At 38.9% G+C, this 18,379-nt stretch overlaps 1 long non-coding RNA gene across 1 annotated transcript in view; it reads right to left on the minus strand.

Annotated features, from left to right (window-relative positions):
* Positions 1–4,080: 4,080 nt before the first annotated feature.
* The window catches only part of LOC113613060 (uncharacterized), a 65,152-nt gene continuing 50,853 nt past the window's right edge, over positions 4,081–18,379 (minus strand). Inside the window, exon 3 of the long non-coding RNA XR_003430072.1 lies at positions 4,081–4,171. This is a non-coding gene — a long non-coding RNA (uncharacterized LOC113613060). The remainder of the gene's footprint in view (positions 4,172–18,379) is intronic.

The raw sequence follows: 18,379 nt of genomic DNA on the forward strand, positions 1-18,379 counted from the left end.
ATAAAAGTGAACAAATGGCACAAACAATGCTTACTATGTGCCTGAAACTATTTTAAATGCTTTACAAATATTAATTCATTATAGTGAAGTGAAAAGGGCTTTACTCTAGAAAAGGCTTTACTTTAGAAAAACAATAATATAAAATGTTTCTAATAATGTAAAAACCCTACTTTTAAGTCAGGAAAAGGAGAGAAGGAGGGAGCGGAAGGGCAGGAAAGAGGGGAGGGAGAGCAGGGAACCAAGAAACAGAAACAGAAAGACCAGGTAAGGAGAGCTAGAAAGTGGAATTTTTTTCAAGAGGGGAGTTAAATGATGAAGAAAGTTAATGATGAGAGAGAAACAGTATGAAAAGTTACTCATCAAAAACTAGCCCCCTTCTAGCATTAGTATTTTGGGAAAGCCTTTTGTAAGAGCATGACACTCACAGCAAAAAGAAAACAACATAAAGGTTTGTTTCTACTCTGGCCTGAAGAAGCTTCAGGCTCCCCTACCCTGGAGTCTGCCTTTTCCCATTGATGAGCAATGCCAGACCAATAACAATAAAAGCAGATAATATGTACTGACCATCACCCATATCACTGACACTGGTATTAACTATTCTAGCCCTTGGGTCAGGTTCTGCAATGGGCTTGCTCACCTCTATTCCCTTACTAATGTTGCTGATGCCATTGAGCTACCGATATACTTTGTGCAGTCAGAAAATAGGAGATGAAAAGTGAAAGACCACATTTCCGTGATTCCTTAAGAGTTCAGTTAGTCATACAGCTTAGGCCAACAGATATACCTGTATGAGATTTGGAAGATCAAACTCTAGGGTATGGGCTTCCCTGGGGGGCGCAGTGGTTGAGAATCTGCCTGCCGATGCAGGGGACACGGGTTCGAGCTCTGGTCTGGGAAGATCCCACATGCCGCGGAGCAACTAGGCCCGTGAGCCACAACTACTGAGCCTGTGCGTCTGGAGCCTGTGCTCCACAACAAGAGAGGCCGCGATAGTGAGAGGCCCGCGCACCGCGACGAAGAGTGGCCCCCGCTTGCCACCACTAGAGAAAGCCCTCGCACAGAAACAAAGACCCAACACAGCCAAAAGTAAAATAAAATAAATAAATAAATAAAAGAAATGCATTTCCATTAAAAAAAAAAAATTCTAGGGTATCTAGAAAGACAGAAGTTGTGCTCTATTAGTTCTTCTGGAAAATGGTGCCTTGGGGGTATTTCTGTGTCAGATATAGAAGAGGCTGGTCTTTTAGGCCCACTCCTAGCTTTATGAGTACTGGGAGCAAGGGGATACATTTACTTGCCCACATCATGGCAGAGGTCAGGGGTAGGAGACATTCTAGAACCAGTAGCTGTGGTGGCGGTTTCCTATCTTCCCAGATTCCTGGTTGTGGTCGAGGCACAAGCTCCCTTCGTGGGCCAGTTCTTCAGGACCATTTTAGGAGTCGTTCTTAGAAGCTGAGCCTAGAGCCTGTTACTCCAGCCTCCAGTTTTAAAAGCATCTAATTCTCTACCCTAAATCTCTTTCTGCTTAAACTGGCTTGAATGGATTCAGTTAACTATGCTGACCGCTCACTGGGGTACCTCGATTGACTGGGACTGGTTATCTGACTTGGTAGATTGGAAGGTAGTGACGACCCAGTTCCCGTTAAAGAATAGAATACTTATTATTCACAACATGCAATGGCAAAATAGCTGCTTAAACCATCTTTAAAGCCATATGGAGCAAGTGCCTGTTGGCACTTTTGACAGATGGGGACTATTCCATAGCACAGTGTGAGAGGCACAAGAAATACAAGACAGTACTGAGGGCTAGATGCTTCTATTGCACTTTGGAGCTTAAAGAAAGGAAATTCAAGGCCCAGTGTTGTAAGTTTTTAGATCAAGGCATGATCAGAGAACCAGGGAATTTCTCAGATTACCCTAATATAATCTCTTATCTCAAGAAAAATATATGAAAGATCTGATGCAGAGTGTCATCGTGTGGTTTGGGAAATTAAGTCTTACAATTTTATGTGAAAGCAGAGCATTGACTGAGAAAGAGTGGAACCATGAAAATTAGAATGGTGACATTTGGGAGAATAAGATAGTTCTGAATCCCCCCAACTCTATTGATCATTCTTTGACAAGAAAATCACCCTCTCATTCTCTATCTGAAATAGTTCTTGCTTGAAGTCTCCTCAGGTTCCATCTATACTACCTCTCATTTCTTTCAGATGCTTAACTGCATCCCAACATGCCCCAGGAGACCAATTAGAAAATCAAATCCAGGAAGGAAATGCTTACATGGCCCCCAAATTACAAAACTTTGCTAATTAATTTACCTATTGCTACATAACATATCAACCAAAACCTTAGAGGCTTAAAGCAACAAAAGCTTTACCTAGCTTATGAGTCTGTCTTTATCAGTTTGGGCTAAGAACAGCCGGGCGATCGTTCTAGTCTGGACCAGGATCAACTATTTATGCCTGTGTTCACTCACATGTCTGAGATCTTAGCCGGAATGGCTGGGGTGGTGGTGGAATATTCATATGGTCTCTCATCCTCCAATAGCATAGCCTGGGTTTGTTCATGTGGTAGTGGAAAAAAACTTACAGAATGGAAAGGAGAAATAGATAAGTCCACAAACATAATGGAAGATTTTAGCTGCTATCTCTTAGTAACTGATATAATCAGATTAACAATCAGAAAGGACATAGACATTTGAACAACACAATTAACAAACTTTTCCTAAAATACATATGCAGAGCTCTGAACCAACAATTGCAGAATATGCTTTCTTTATAATTGATTATGGAATAGTTACCCCAATTACTCATAGGCCTCAAAGACTTTTCAAATATCAAAATCATACAAAGTATGTTCTTAACACAGTGAAATTAAGCTCAAAATTAATCACAAAAGATAAGTTAACATCTCCCAATGCTTAGAAATTAAATAAGGATCAAGAAGGTATCATAGTAGAAATTGGAAAATATTTTTAACTAAAGTTTAGGAAAGATATTACAGATCGAAACATGTGGGATGATATTAATGCTGTGCTTATAAGAAAATTTATTGTGTTAAATGCACATATTTAAAAAGGCATAAGTACCAGTAAAGAGAAGTTAAAAAATACAGCAAATTATACCTAAAGGAAGTAGATAAAAAGAAATAATAAATAACCAAAATTACTGAAATAGAAAACTGGTATACTATAGAAATAGTCAATAAATCCAAAGGTGGCTCTTTGAAGACTAATGAAAAGAATAAACTCCTCAGAAGACTGATCAAGAAAAAGGAGAAAAAATTACAGTATCAGGGATGAAAAAGAGACTACTATTATGGATCCTACTGACATTAAACTCACAATGAGGGCTTCCTTGGTGGCGCAGTGGTTGAGAGTCCGCCTGCCGATGCAGAGGACACGGGTTCGTGCCCCGGTCCGGGAGGATCCCGCATGCCGCGGAGCGGCTGGGCCCGTGAGCCACGGCCGCTGGGCCTGCGCGTCCAGAGCCTGTACTCCGCAACAGGAGAGGCCACAACAGTGAGAGGCCCGTATACCACACACACAAAAAAAATCACAATGAGAAGTTATATATAACTCTATGTCAATGCATTTGAAAATCAAGATGAACTAGACTGATTCCTTGAAAAATACAGTTTCCCCAAAATAACATTGAAAAAAATTCTTATATTTATTGAAGATGTTGAATCTGTAATTTAAAAGCATCTTAGAAGGAGAATTCCAGATCCAGCTGGATTCACCCATGAATTCTTCCAGACTTTTTAGGAAGCAACAATAATCAACCTTACATAATTTTTTTTCCAGAGAAGAGAAAAAGAGAGAATTTTTACTGGTTTTTGTTTTGTTTCGTTTTGTTTTATTTATTTATTTTCACCTGTATTGGGTCTTCGTTTCTGTGCGAGGGTTTTCTCCAGTTGCGGCGAGCGGGGGCCACTGTCTTCATTGCGGTGCGCGGGCCTCTCACTATCGCGGCCTTTCTTGTTGCAGAGCACAGGCTCCAGACGCGCAGGCTCAGTAGCTGTGGCTCACGGGCCCAGTTGCTCCGCGGCACGTGGAATCTTCCCAGACCAGGGCTCGAACCCGTGTCCCCTGCATCGGCAGGCAGATTCTCAACCACTGCGCCACCAGGGAAGCCCTTTTTACTGGTTTTGTTGTATGAGGACATTAATCCTGGGCATGGACATAAAAAGAAAAGAAAATTATGGACCAGTTTTTCTCAGTAGATGCAAAAACCTTAAACAAAATATTAGAAAATAAGATTCTGAAGTGTAAAGAAAAGGAAAATGTATGTAGACTAAGTTGAGTTTGTTTCAAGAGCTTGAAAGTGGTTTATCATTTCAAATGCAATCAATGTATCTCACATACATTAATAGAATAAAGGAGAAAAAAGCATATGGTCAATATGAAAGATGCAAGAAGGCACTTAATAAAATGCAACACTCATGGGGCTTCCCTGGTGGTGCAGTGGTTGAGAGTCCACCTGCCGATGCAGGGGACACGGGTTCATGCCCCGGTCCAGAAAGATTCCACATGCCACGGAGCGGCTGGGCCCGTGAGCCATGGTCTCTGAGCCTGCGCGTCCGGAGCCTGTGCTCCGCAAAGGGAGAAGCCACACAGTGAGAGGCCCACGTACCGCAAAAATAAAATAAAATAAAATGCAACACTCTTTTATGATAAACTTTTAGCAAATTAGAACCGAAAAGCAAATTAGAACTAAAAAAGGAAATTTGTGTTCTCATAGAGTATTTATTAAAACTTACAATATATGTCAGAGTTTTAATTGTTTAATAACTTTCAAGTGGGAGAATATATTTGAAATACATGTATCTGACAAAGAACTCACATCCAGACTCTATAAATAACTTCACAACTATAAGAAAAGGGTTGGTAACCCAGTTTTTCTAAATGGTATTTCACAAAAGGGCATCTCCAAATGGCCAATACAGTGAAAAGATGCTCAAGTTCATTAGACATCAAGAAAATCCAAATTAAATCCATGCTATGTTACCGGTAGACATCCACCAGAAAGAAGGTTTAAAGAAGAAGGAAGAAGAGGATGGGGAGTGATAGGAGGAGGGAGAGGAGGAGAGGGACAGGAGAAAGAGGAGAAGGAGGAAGAGAAAGAGAAGAGAAGGGGAAGGGGGAAAGGAAGAGAAACAAGAAGGAAGACGGAATAGAAGGAGGAGGAGGAGGGGGAGAAGACAGAGAAGACTGAGAAAAGGAAGAAATGGGAGAAGAAAAGCCAATGTTAATAAGGATACACTCAGCACCTGAGGCTTTACTGATACAGCACATGGGCATGTAAATTCATACTACTGCTTTGGCAAGGTGTTGGGCAGCATCTTCTAAAGCTGAATATATGTATACTATATGATCCAGTAACTCCACTCATAGGAATAAACCCAACAGAAAAGTGTATATCAAAAGATATACAAGAATACACTCATTTACAGCACTCCTCATAAAAACTTCCCACTGAAAACACCACAGTGTCCATCAACAGTAGAATAAAAAGAAATCGTAGTGTATTTTTACAACAGAGGAACAAAGCAACGGGAATACACAAAATCCAACTACACACAAAATCACGGATGAATCTCATAAATGTAACGCTGAGCATAAGAAGACAGACACAAAAGAAAGCATAAAGAGAATTCAAGAACAGGAAAAACTAATCTATGGTGATAGAAGCCAGGAGAGTGGCTACTTTGAGAGGGGTAGGTGGGAACTGCAGGAGGGCTTCTGGGGCTCTGTGGACGGGAACAGTCCTGGGTGTGTCCTGTTTTTACCAGCTGGCTGCTGGTTTCAGTTTATGAAAATTCAATAAACTCTACACTTATGATTTTGCTCATGTCTATATTTATGTTATCCACAAGTAAACTTTTAAATTAAATCTCTTCCTTGCAAAAATATGTAAAAAGTATTCATTTTCTATTTATTCACAAACTTTAATCCCTTTCTTAGCATTAGTATCTTTAGTATCATGTCTTGCTATCATTTGAAGAATTTATCTTTTTGAATAAGGTGCTTACAAAATTTTATGCCTAAAATTTTCCTCAAATTTGCATTTTACGGTTTATAGGTTTGAAAATGATTAATACTTTTAAATGACTTGGTTCTGTAAACTTTGTCTACCTGAGAAAATCTCTTTCTACAGGCATTGAGGTACCTGGTAAGCTCCAAGAAAATGTTGCTGAATTGAAGCTATTCTTTTTTTTTTTTTTTTTTACATCTTTATTGGGGTATAATTGCTTTACAATGCTGTGTTAGTTTCTGCTTTATAACAAAGTGAATCAGTTATACATATACATATGTTTCCATATCTCTTCCCTCTTGCGTCTCCCTCCCTCCCACCCTCCCTATCCCACCCCTCTAGGTGGTCAAAAGCACCGAGCTGATCTCCCTGTGCTATGTGGCTGCTTCCCACTAGCTATCTATTTTACGTTTGGTAGTGTCTATATGTCCATGCCTCTCTCTCGCTTTCTCAGAGCTTCCCCTTCCCCTTCCCCATATACTCAAGCCCATTCTCTAGTAAGTCTGTGTCTTTATTCCTGTCTTACCCCAGGTTCTTCATGACATTTTTTTTTCTTAAATTCCATATATATGTGTTAGCATACGGTATTTGTCTTTCACTTTCTGACTTACTTCTCTCTGTATGACAGACTCTAGGTCCATCCAACTCATTACAAATAGCTCAATTTCATTTCTTTTTATGGCTGAGTAATATTCCATTGTATATATGTGCCACATCTTCTTTATCCATTCATCCGATGATGGGCACTTAGGTTGTTTCCATCTCTGGGCTATTGTAAATAGAGCTGCAATGAACATTTTGGTACATGACTCTTTTTGAATTATGGTTTTCTCAGGGTACATGCCCAGTAGTGGGATTGCTGGGTCATATGGTAGTTCTATTTGTCATTTTTTAAGGAACCTCCATACTGTTCTCCATAGTGGCTGTACCAATTCACATTCCCACCAGCAGTGCAAGAGGGTTCCCTTTTCTCCACATCCTCTCCAGCATTTATTGTTTCTAGATTTTTTGATGATGGCCATTCTGACTGGTGTGAGATGATACCTCACTGTAGTTTTGATTTGCATTTCTCTAATGATTAATGATGTTGAGTATTCTTTCATGTGTTTGTTGGCAGTCTGTATATCTTCTTTTGAGAAATATCTATTTAGGTCTTCTGCCCATTTTTGGATTGGGTTTTTTGTTTTTTGGTTATTGAGCTGCATGAGCTGCTTATAAATTTTTGAGATTAACCCTTTGTCAGCTGCTTCATTTGCAAATATTTTCTCCCATTCTGAGGGTTGTCTTTTGGTCTTGTTTATGGTTTCCTTTGCTGTGCAAAAGCTTTGAAGTTTCATTAGGTCCCATTTGTTTCTTTTTTTTTTTTTATTTCCATTTCTCTAGGAGGTGGGTCAAAAAGGATCTTGCTGTGATTTATGTCATAGAGTGTTCTGCCTATGTTTTCCTCTAACAGTTTGATGGTTTCTGGCCTTACATTTAGGTCTTTAATCCATTTTGAGCTTATTTTTGTGTATGGTGTTAGGGAGTGATCTAATCTCATACTTTTACATGTACCTGTCGAGTTTTTCCAGCACCACTTATTGAAGAGGCTGTCCTTTCTCCACTGTACATTCCTGCCTCCTTTATCAAAGATAAGGTGACCATATGTGTGTGGGTTTATCTCTGGGCTTTCTGTCCTGTTCCATTGATCTATATTTCTGTTTTTGTGCCAGTACCATACTGTCTTGATTACTATAGCTTTGTAGTATAGTTTGAAGTCAGGTAGCCTGATTCCTCCAGCTCCGTTTTTCGTTCTCAAGATTGCTTTGGCTATTCGGGGTCCTTTGTGTTTCCATACAAATTGTAAAATTTTCTGTTCTAGTTTTGTGAAAAATGCCATTGGTAGTTTGGTAGGGACTGCAGTGAATCTGTAGATTGCTTTGGGTAGTAGAGTCATTTTCACAATGTTGATTCTTCCAATCCAAGAACATGGCATGGTATATCTCTCCATCTATTTGTATCACCTTTAATTTCTTTCATCAGTGTCTTATAATTTTCTGCATACAGGTTTTTTGTCTCCTTAGGTAGGTTTATTCCTAGATATTTTATTCTTTTTGTTGTAATGGTAAATGGGAGTGTTTTCTTGATTTCACTTTCAGATTTTTCATCATGAGTGTACAGGAATGCCAGAGATTTCTGTGCATTAATTTTGTACCCTGCTACTTTACCAAATTCATTGATTAGCTCTAGTAGTTTTCTGGTAGCATATTTAGGATTCTCTACGTATAGTATCATGTCATCTGCAAACAGTGACAGCTTTACTTCTGTTTTTCTGATTTGGATTCCTTTTATTTCCTTTTCTTCTCTGATTGCTGTGGCTAAAACTTCCAAAACTATGTTGAATAACAGTGGTGAGAGTGGGCAACCTTGTCTTGTTCCTGATCTTAGTGGAAATGCTTTCAGTTTTTCACCATTGAGGATGATGTTGGCTGTGTGTTTGTCATATATGGCCTTTATTATGTTGAGGAAAGTTCCCTCTATGCCTACTTTCTGCAGGGTTTTTATCATAAATGGGTGTTGAATTTTGTCGAAAGATTTCTCTGCATCTATTGAGATGATCAGAGAAAGATCAAGGTTTTTCTCCTTCAATTTGTTAATATGGTGTATCACGTTGATTGATTTGCATATATTGAAGAATCCTTGCCTTCCTGGAATAAACCCCACTTGATCCTGGTGTATGATCCTTTTAATGTGCTGTTGGATTCTGTTTGCTAGTATTTTGTTGAGGATTTTTTTATCCTTGTTCATCAGTGATATTGGCCTGCAGTTTTCTTTCTTTGTGACATCATTGTCTGGTTTTGGTATTAAGGTAATGGTGGCCTCATAGAATCAGTTAGGGAGTGTTCCTCCCTCTGCTATATGTTGGAAGAGTTTGAGAAGGATAGGTGTTAGCTCTTCTCTAAATTTTTGATAGAATTCGCCTGTGAAGCCTTCTGGTCCTGGGCTTTTGCTTGTTGGAAGATTTTTAATCACAGTTTCAATTTCAGTGCTTGTGATTCGTCTGTTAATATTTTCTATTTCTTCCTGATTCAGTCTTGGCAGGTTGTGCATTTCTAAGAATTTGTCCATTTCTTCCAGGTTGTGCACTTTATTGGCATAGAGTTGCTTGTAGTAGTCTCTCATGATCTTTTGTATTTCTGCACTGTCAGTTGTTACTTCTCCTTTTTCGTTTCTAATTCTATTGATTCGAGTCTTCTCCCTTTTTTTCTTGATGAGTCTGGATCATGGTTTATCAATTTTGTTTATCTCTCAAAGAACCAGCTTTTAGTTTTATTGATCTTTGCTATCATTTCCTTCATTTCTTTTTCATTTATTTCTGATCTGATTTTTATGATTTTTTTCCTTCTGCTAACTTTGGGGGTTTTTTCTTCTTCTTTCTCTAATTGCTTTAGGTGCAAGGTTAGGTTGTTTATTCAAGATGTTTCCTGTTTCTTATGGTAGGATTGTATTGCTATAAACTTCCCTCTTAGAACTGCTTTTGCTGCATCCCAAAGGTTTTGGGTCATCATGTGTTTCTAGGTATTTTTTAATTTCCTCTCTGATTTCTTCAGTGATCACTTCGTTATTAAGTAGTGTATTGTTTAGCCTCCATGTGTTTGTATTTTTTACAGATCTTTTCCTGTAATTGATATCTAATCTCATAGCATTGTGGTCAGAAAAGATACTTGATACAATTTCAATTTTCTTAAATTTACCAAGGCTTGATTTGTGACCCAAGGTATGATCTATCCTGGAGAATGTTCCATGAGCACTTGAGAAAAATGTGTCTTCTGTTGTTTTTGGATGGAATGTCCTATAAATATCAATTAAGTCCATCTTGTTTAATGTATCATTTAAAGCTTGTGTTTCCTTATTTATTTTCATTTTGGATGATCTGTCCATTGGTGAAAGTTGGGTGTTAAAGTCCCCTACTATGAATGTGTTACTGTCAGTTTCCCCTTTTATGGCTGTTAGTATTTGCCTTATATATTGAGGTGCTCCTATGTTGGGTGCATAAATATTTACAATTGTTATACCTTCTTCTTGGATTGATCCCTTGATCATTATGTAGTGTCCTTCTTTGTCTCTTCTAATAGTCTTTAGTTTAAAGTCTATTTTGTCTGATATGAGAATTGCTACTCCAGCTTTCTTTTGGTTTCCATTTGCATGGAATATCTTTTTCCATCCCCTTACTTTCAGTCTGTATGTGTCTCTAGGTCTGAAGTGGGTCTCTTGTAGACAGCATATATATGGGTCTTGTTTTTGTATCCATTCAGCCAATCTGTGTCTTTTGGTGGGAGCATTTAGTCCATTTATATTTAAGGTAGTTATCGATATGTATGGTCCTATTCCCATTTTCTTAATTGTTTTGGGTTCGTTATTGTAGGTCTTTTCCTTCTCTTGTGTTTCTTGCCTAGAGAAGTTCCTTTAGCATTTGTTGTAAAGCTGGTTTGGTGGTGCTGAACTCTCTCAGCTTTTGCTTGTCTGTAAACGTTTTAATTTCTCCATCAAATCTGAATGAGATCCTTGCTGGGTACAGTAATCTTGGTTGCAGGTTTTTCTCCTTCATCACTTTAAATATGTTCTGCCAGTCCCTTTTGGCTAGCAGAGTTTCTGCTGAAAGATCAGCTGTTAACCTTATGGGGATTCCCTTGTGTGTCATTTGTTGTTTTTCCCTTGCTGCTTTTAATATGTTTCCTTTGTATTTAATTTTTGATAGTTTGATTAATATGTGTCTTGGCATATTTCTCCTTGGATTTATCCTGTATGGGACTCTCTGTGCTTCCTGGACTTGATTAACTATTTCCTTTCCCGTATTAGGGAAAATTTCAACTGTAATCTCTTCAAATATTTTCTCAGTCCCTTTCTTTTTCTCTTCTTCTGGAACCCCTATAATTCGAATGTTGGTGTGTTTAATGTTGTCCCAGAGATCTCTGAGACTGTCCTCAGTTCTTTTCATTCTTTTTTCTTTATTCTGCTCTGCAGTAGTTATTTCCACTCTTTTATCTTCCAGGTCACTTATCCGTTCTTCTGCCTCAGTTATTCTGCTATTGATCCCATCTAGAGTATTTGTAATTTCATTTATTGTGTTGTTCATCGTTGCTTGTTTCCTCTTTAGTTCTTCTAGGTCCTTGTTAAATGTTTCTTGCATTTTGTCCCTTCTATTTCCAAGATTTTGGATCATCTTTACTATCATTATTCTGAATTCTTTTTCAGGTAGACTGCCTATTTCCTCTTCGTTTTTTAGGTCTGGTGGGTTTTTATCTTGCTCCTTCATCTGCTGTGTATTTTTCTGTCTTCTCATTTTGCTTATCTTACTGTGTTTGGGGTCCCCTTTTTGCAGGCTGCCAGTTCGTATTTCCCGTTGTTTTTGATGTCTGTCCCCAGTGGCTAAAGTTGTTTCAGTGGGTTGTGTAGGCTTCCTGGTGGAGGGTACTAGTCCCTGTGTTCTGGTGGATGAGGCTGGATCTTGTCTTTCTGGTGGGCAGGTCCATGTATGGTGGTGTGTTGTGGGGTGTCTGTGGACTTATTATGATTTTAGGCAACCTCTTTGCTAATGGGTGGTGTTGTGTTCCTGTCTTGCTAGTTGTTTGGCATAGGATGTCCAGCACTGTAGCTTGCTGGTCGTTGAGTGAATCTGGGTGCTGGTGTTGTGATGGAGATGTCTGGGAGATTTTCACCATTTGATATTATGTGGAGCTGGGAGGTCTCTTGTGGACCAGTGTCCTGATGTTGGCTCTCCCACCTCTGAGGCACAGCCCTGACTCCTGGCTGCAGCACCAAGAGCCTTTCATCCACACGGCTGTTGGCTGTAATGATTTGGTTTAAGTCTCTGAGATCACAGGAGTCATTTGATCCTGAAGCTATTCTTGATTCAATATTTTTATATTGAAGTGTGAAAAATTTTGAAACCCAGATATTTTCTCAGATAGTGTCTTTTTGCCTGCATTCAGTATATATTTCTTTTATAAATATTTTTACGGAAGAAAACTTACCAATTCAATTTATGATTCTTTTGAATATTTGCTATATTTAGAGACTGAAAAATAGTAAAAAAATAAAAATGTGATTCGTCAACTCCAGATAAATTTAGTCCTAGTGTCAGTCATTGGGGATTTTCCCCGCCCTCCTTCTCCTGAGGTGGCATCTATGTTGAGGCTCAGGTACCATCATGGCATCAGGGGAGGCATCTAGATGTTAGTCACCTGTCCACATTGACATTCATTACCATTTCCATTGTCCCACCTGGTTATGGCATCACCCCTTTATGCCAGCATCTTCTAAGAGGTCACATTCTCCCTGATTTTTAGACATATTGTCCTTCGAGGTCCTTTGAAGACATCCGCTTACAACTGATATAACAACTTCATGTCTGTCAGTTTGCTCGTATCTAGTTTTTGTGCTTTTCTTGGGGTGTGGAAAAATCCTGCTTTCCTTGCAACTCCTTCTGACTCCTTCCTATTTTAAAATGCGTTGTGGGAAGCCTTCTGGGGCTACCTCAGACCCTCCAGCCCTACTCCCCATACAGCTATCTCTTTTTATTTTTAATTTATTTTATTGAAGTAGAGTTGATTTACAATGTTGTGTTACTTTCTGCTGTAGAGCAAACTGATTCAGTTATGCATATATACATTATTTTTTATATTCTTTTCCATTATGGTCTATCACAGGACATTGAATATAGTTCCCTGTGCTACCCAGCAGGACCTTGTTGTGTATCCATCCTATATATAATAGTTTGCATCTGCTAATCCCAAACTCCCACTCCATCCCTCCCACCTCCTTCCCTCTTGCAAACACAAGTCTGTCAGCCATCTCAGATTTTCATAGGATGCTGCTGCTGAGTGAGCACTTCTCAGGGTTCTGGAGAGGAAAAAGAGCACCTGGCGCCTTTGCTCAGGGTTTCCCACTGCTGGGAGAATTATTCTATTTGCCAGCCACCCACCATGTTAACCACACAGTAGGGAAGCAGGGCACAGCACACCTGTTCAGGGAGTATCATTATCAGCTTGCTCTCTACTTGTCCTCTAAATTTACTCTCTGTCTAAGACCCCTCCCCTGCCGGGAGCAGAAGGGCTGGTGAACCACTCAGTAGTTTCAATAGGATAGGTTTTTTAACACTTAAAAAGCAAGGATTTAATGCATTTATTCTCTGCTCTCCTGTGCTGATTTCTTTGGGGGACAATAAAATCCTGTATCCCCAAGAGGAGAAGGTCACAGGGTAAACAAATAACATAAACAACAAAAACCACATGAACGAATGTGATCTTGCCCTATAGCTGGTAGCTATTCCTTTACGGCACTTGTTACAGGACAGCCAAGGCATCTTTTCTTTTTTTTAACATCTTTTTTGGAGTATAATTGCTTTACAATGGTGTTAGTTTCTGCTTTATAAAAAGTGAATCAGTTATACATATACATATGTTCCCATATCTCTTCCCCCTGCGTCTCCCTCCCTCCCACCCTCCCTATCCCACCCCTCTAGGTGGTCACAAAGCACAAAGCTGATTTCCCTGTGCTATGCGGCTGCTTCCCACTAGCTATCTATTTTATGTTTGGTAGTGTCTATATGTCCATGCCACTCTCTCACTTTGTCTTAGCTCAACACTTGGAGTAGACTTTGCATGTGCAGATGCAAAGCCTAAAATCTCTGTGCCCAATAGCAAGGGCCCTGTTAAAAGTAAACATTGACTCTGGGACAAGACAGCAGAGCACACAGAGGAAAGGACGACAGAACTGGATGATGAATGAATAGGTCACCAGACAGTACCAGAATTTGTAAAACTTGATTCCTTTATATGGAATAGTGTTTCTCAGCTGGGGGTCTTAGACTCACGGCGTTCTTTAAGTGCACTTTCTTCTTTTTTTCATTTAATCATTTATTGTCAAAAATATAGTCACTGTATAGTATATATGCTTTCTCCCACAATTTCTGATTACAGAAAAAAACTCCTGTTGTTGGCTATTATAGAACAATAGAACTGAGTTATACATATTAGCATTTGTTACTGTGATCTACTGTTTCTACTTTAAATGCATTTTCAATGATCCACATGTTCCCTACAGAAATTCTTTAAGTCTCTATTTTCTGTTTGATGATAATCTTAAAAATTACTACAAACATATTAGTAATCATCTAGACAACCACTTTATCCTCAAATACCATCGTGCAGTTTTAGTTCCTACTCCATTTGTGTTTACAGTAGCCACAAGGAGTCATTTTAAGTGACCGCACGTAAGTTTCAACGCATTGGAAGCATGTTTGCCTGATACTAGATCAGCAGCCAGACCTCAGGTGTCCTAATATCAAAACAGAAATGCCTGTCCCTTATTCTCAGTTACACTGAAATTGAATTATTTTGCCAGTTATGAACATGCAGGTTCTCTTTTGAATGATTGTTTTCAATTAAAAAATTTTCCATAGTGTGCTATTTCAATTTTTTAATATTAGTTAATAAATGAGCTTGATTTGACAATATGAAACAACCTCCTGCTACCACGTAATATAATGAACTAGTCTCATGATTCCAGGCTAGTGTAAAAAAAGAGCAGCTGAGGGTTTTAGTCCGGGTTTTAATTTCTGCTAAATGAAGACCAGATGATGTCATTGTGTACCTTATGAGAGAAATTTCTTATATTTGAATGAAGAAAGGGGTGGGAGACTTGAGTCATTGCTTGGCACAAGAAAGCTTAGGGAGGGCAAACTTGGAAGCCCCAAACAACACGCATTTAGGTTTCAAATTGCAACTTAGCCAAGGAAAACAATTACCCATCACACTGAAATAATATTGTTAATTTTGAATACTGCAGGTTTTACGGCTTTGTTTTACAGCTTTGTTGATTTTTAGCATATAATTTGGTTTTGTTCTTGCATCTGTATAGGAATGATGGGCCATATTGAGTTTATAACTAATTTTTCTTTTTTTACATAGAAGAAAAATTAAAATAAAAACAGTTTGAGTTCTCATCAATAAACCTTCACACATACACACACACTCACGCACACACATACACACACACTCACGCACACACAATCCAGGTCCAGTGTTTCTGTGAACTCTTCCAAACATTAAAGAAGAAATTCTTCCAGAGAAGAAAAATGTATAAGTGTTCCCAGCTCATTTCTGAGGCCAGTGTAACCTTGATGCCAACAACTGTGAAGAAAATTGCAATTAAAGAAAATTGCAAATCAATCTCATGAACAAAGATGCAAAAATGCTCCACAAATTGAATAAAAGTAGACTTTTCACTAGAGTTTGTGACTCGCTGATATACAAAGGAGTTAGACATTTATATTAGAACAACACTATGTAGCACCTACCTGTTGTTTACATAAGTACATTTAATGAGGAAACATTTATTTGAAAAGTCAACAGCAGCATTTTCCTAGTGAGACAATCTTTTTTTTTTTTTTTTGGTTTATTAGTCCTTTAATTGTTTTTCCCACCTTGTTTAAGAAAAAAAATTGTTCTTTAGTTAGTATAGGATATGCAATATTAACATATTTTATTAGTGTTAATATATGGGTTTTTAAAAATATTGTTCTTAAGTGGATATGCATTTTTTCTTATATAATGTCAAAATAAAGACCTTTTACTAAAATTATTTGGACATTACAATATCCCAAAGAGAAAGCAGTAGGAATAATATGGTATTTATTCCCATTATATATATGGAGAAAGTGTCACAGTTAGATTAAATTGCACAGTAAGGCAATATTTGTGTAAAGCCTTGAAATCAAGGCTAATAATTCTTATATTTTTATATTCTATCAATGTGGTTATATTTGCCCTTACTTACAGCTACAAATTTTAACTCAGTTTTGCAGTGGCGTGAACAAAGGCTAATGGTGGTGTCCTCACTGGTGAAAAACATTTAAATAATTCTAATTTTTAACCATTTCAGTTAATATTAATTGCATTTGGCTGTCAATCATCGTTTGGAAATGATTAACCAGGATCACTTTGATGAATGGAGTCATATTCTGCTAATATATTATTTTAAAAACATGACTTCATTTTTTACCTGACAAAACACTCAGATAGGCCTTGTTTCTGGAAGACAGGGGTGTGAAACAAAGAGAACACTAACTGCTGTGAATAATAAAGGAAAAAAGATGGAGGTCCTCTGGTTGCCCAGGAAGGAGGATCTGAGGAGACTGGACTAAAAAAGGAAGAGAGATGAGAAATTGAAACTGAACGAGAGAGGAAGAGGCTTAGGAGCTTGTCCAGTGAGACAAAGTAGTGGCCAAGCACACCTTCCTGGAAATGGGAATGTCCCATGGACTTTCCAAAACAGGGGTGTCTGAGAGTCCATGGTAAATTGCAGCCACTGTGGTATACTGCCGCTGTTACCCTCTAAGCCTTGGATGAAATTATTCTAACTGGCCTTGTGATAGAGATACTTCAGGGAAATCTAGGACAAGAAACTGTCTCTTGGTAGAACAAAGAACAGCCACAGGAAGTGAGAAGTAAATGGCGGCTTCGTAAGCAAGAGCTGCTATAATATGCAGGAAAACACACAGATCCGGGGGAGGGCACCATAGATAGGCCCTTTAGCCATTTTAATTTTAATATCAAGAAAAAAATGACTCTTTGAGATGATGACTCTTGAATTACATATATACAAGAATAATACCAATATTTATTGAGTTCTTCATATGTACAACTTTTCCAAGCTCTTTCAACGTATTAACATCTTTAAGTTTTACAACCATATAATTAAGTAAACTCATTATTTCCACTTTACAGATGAAGTTGAGATAACTTGTCAAAGATCACACGACTCTTACATGGTAGAGCTGGGATTTGAACCCAGGGAGCTTGTGTAGCAGAGCATCTGTTCTTACCTGCCAAATCATACTGTCTCTTAAAAATAAAAATTAAAAATACATCTGCATTTGTTTCTCTTTTAAGGATTCAGTCATGCATTAGTGCAGACAATCAGATAAACCAAAAAAAACTGAAACAAACAAACAAAAATCTGCCTTTCTATTGACTTCATAGGCCCAAATTTATAGCTCAGCTAATATTGCCTCAGACCAGAACCATTTCTCTTTCACACAGACCGCCTTCCAGTCTAGTCTCCCTTCCTCCAGGCCTAGCTCCCTCAACTCTTTCTCTAAGTGCATTAGTTTATACAGTTTTTTTTTTTTTTTTTTTTTTTGTGGTTCTCGGGCCTCTCACTGTTGTGGCCTCTCCCGTTGTGGAGCACAGGCTCCGGACACGCAGGCTCAGCGGCCATGGCTCACGGGCCCAGCCGCTCCGCGGCATGTGGGATCTTCCCGGACCGGGGCACGAACCCGTGTCCCCTGCATCGGCAGGTGGACTCTCAACCACTGCGCCACCAGGGAAGCCCTACAGTGATTAACTTGAAACACAAATCACGTGGGTTACGTGTCTGGCCTGGGTAGAAACTACCTGACTATCTCAGTGAAGACTTCGGTAATCAGAGTACGCTCAACCAAGTCATCATCACGCCTTCCAGAATGGCTCCTTTTTTGAAGCTCATTTCTGGTTAATTGGTCCACTCTGCTCTCCTTCCTCCAACAGCTGGACTGTTGACACAGGTGGAGAAAACCATACTACTCCGCCAATCTGTGTTCTCCACGTTCTGCTGAGTCCTCAGTTCTGCCCTTCAATCGTTGTGCTCCCTTTGTTTACCGTCTTCTCTATATTCAGTTACCGCTGTAAACCTTGACCATCCTCAAGTCCCTAACACACGCCAGTCTTCTCATTATTATCTGATGGCGTTGCTTCTCACTGGAGCAAGCAGCTTTAAGCTGCTACAACTTCCGCATGGTCGTCTCCTCAGCCCTTCCACTGCTCCTATATTCTGTTGATATGTTTCATGTGGTAACAGCACTTCCTACCCCGTCACTCAAGCCTGCAGAAAGGGAGTCATCCTTCACCCTTCACCAATCCTCAATCAATTACAAGCCCTTTCCCGATACCTACCAAATCCTTTCCAGTTTTGATATTGCCTCATCATTCCTTCTAACACTGACCTAGGATGTCCTTATCAACTTTTAGAAAGTAGTTGCCATTGTTTTCTTTTGGTTTCCCTGCATCTGTTTTCTCTCCCCCTTGAAATGTATCACTCACATGTACAGCCTTTTTGAACAAGTTCAAATCCAATTTCCACCACACCATGCTCCCTTGAGTTCCCTGTGTTCTGATGTGTAGGATAAAATGTAAGCTAAGTTCCCTTTTTGGTTGTCCTTCAGTATTTTATGAGTCATGGTTTCATCAGGTTTATGTATTTTAAAGCCACTTGTGTTTTTCAGCTCTATGGCATCAGGACAAGATAAAGAGTCTTGGCATCTT

This window comes from Aethalodelphis obliquidens, unplaced genomic scaffold (genome assembly GCF_003676395.1).
Source record: "Aethalodelphis obliquidens isolate GAN/ISIS:26980383/991018 unplaced genomic scaffold, ASM367639v1 scaffold84, whole genome shotgun sequence".
Taxonomy (NCBI): Eukaryota; Metazoa; Chordata; class Mammalia; order Artiodactyla; family Delphinidae; genus Aethalodelphis; species Aethalodelphis obliquidens.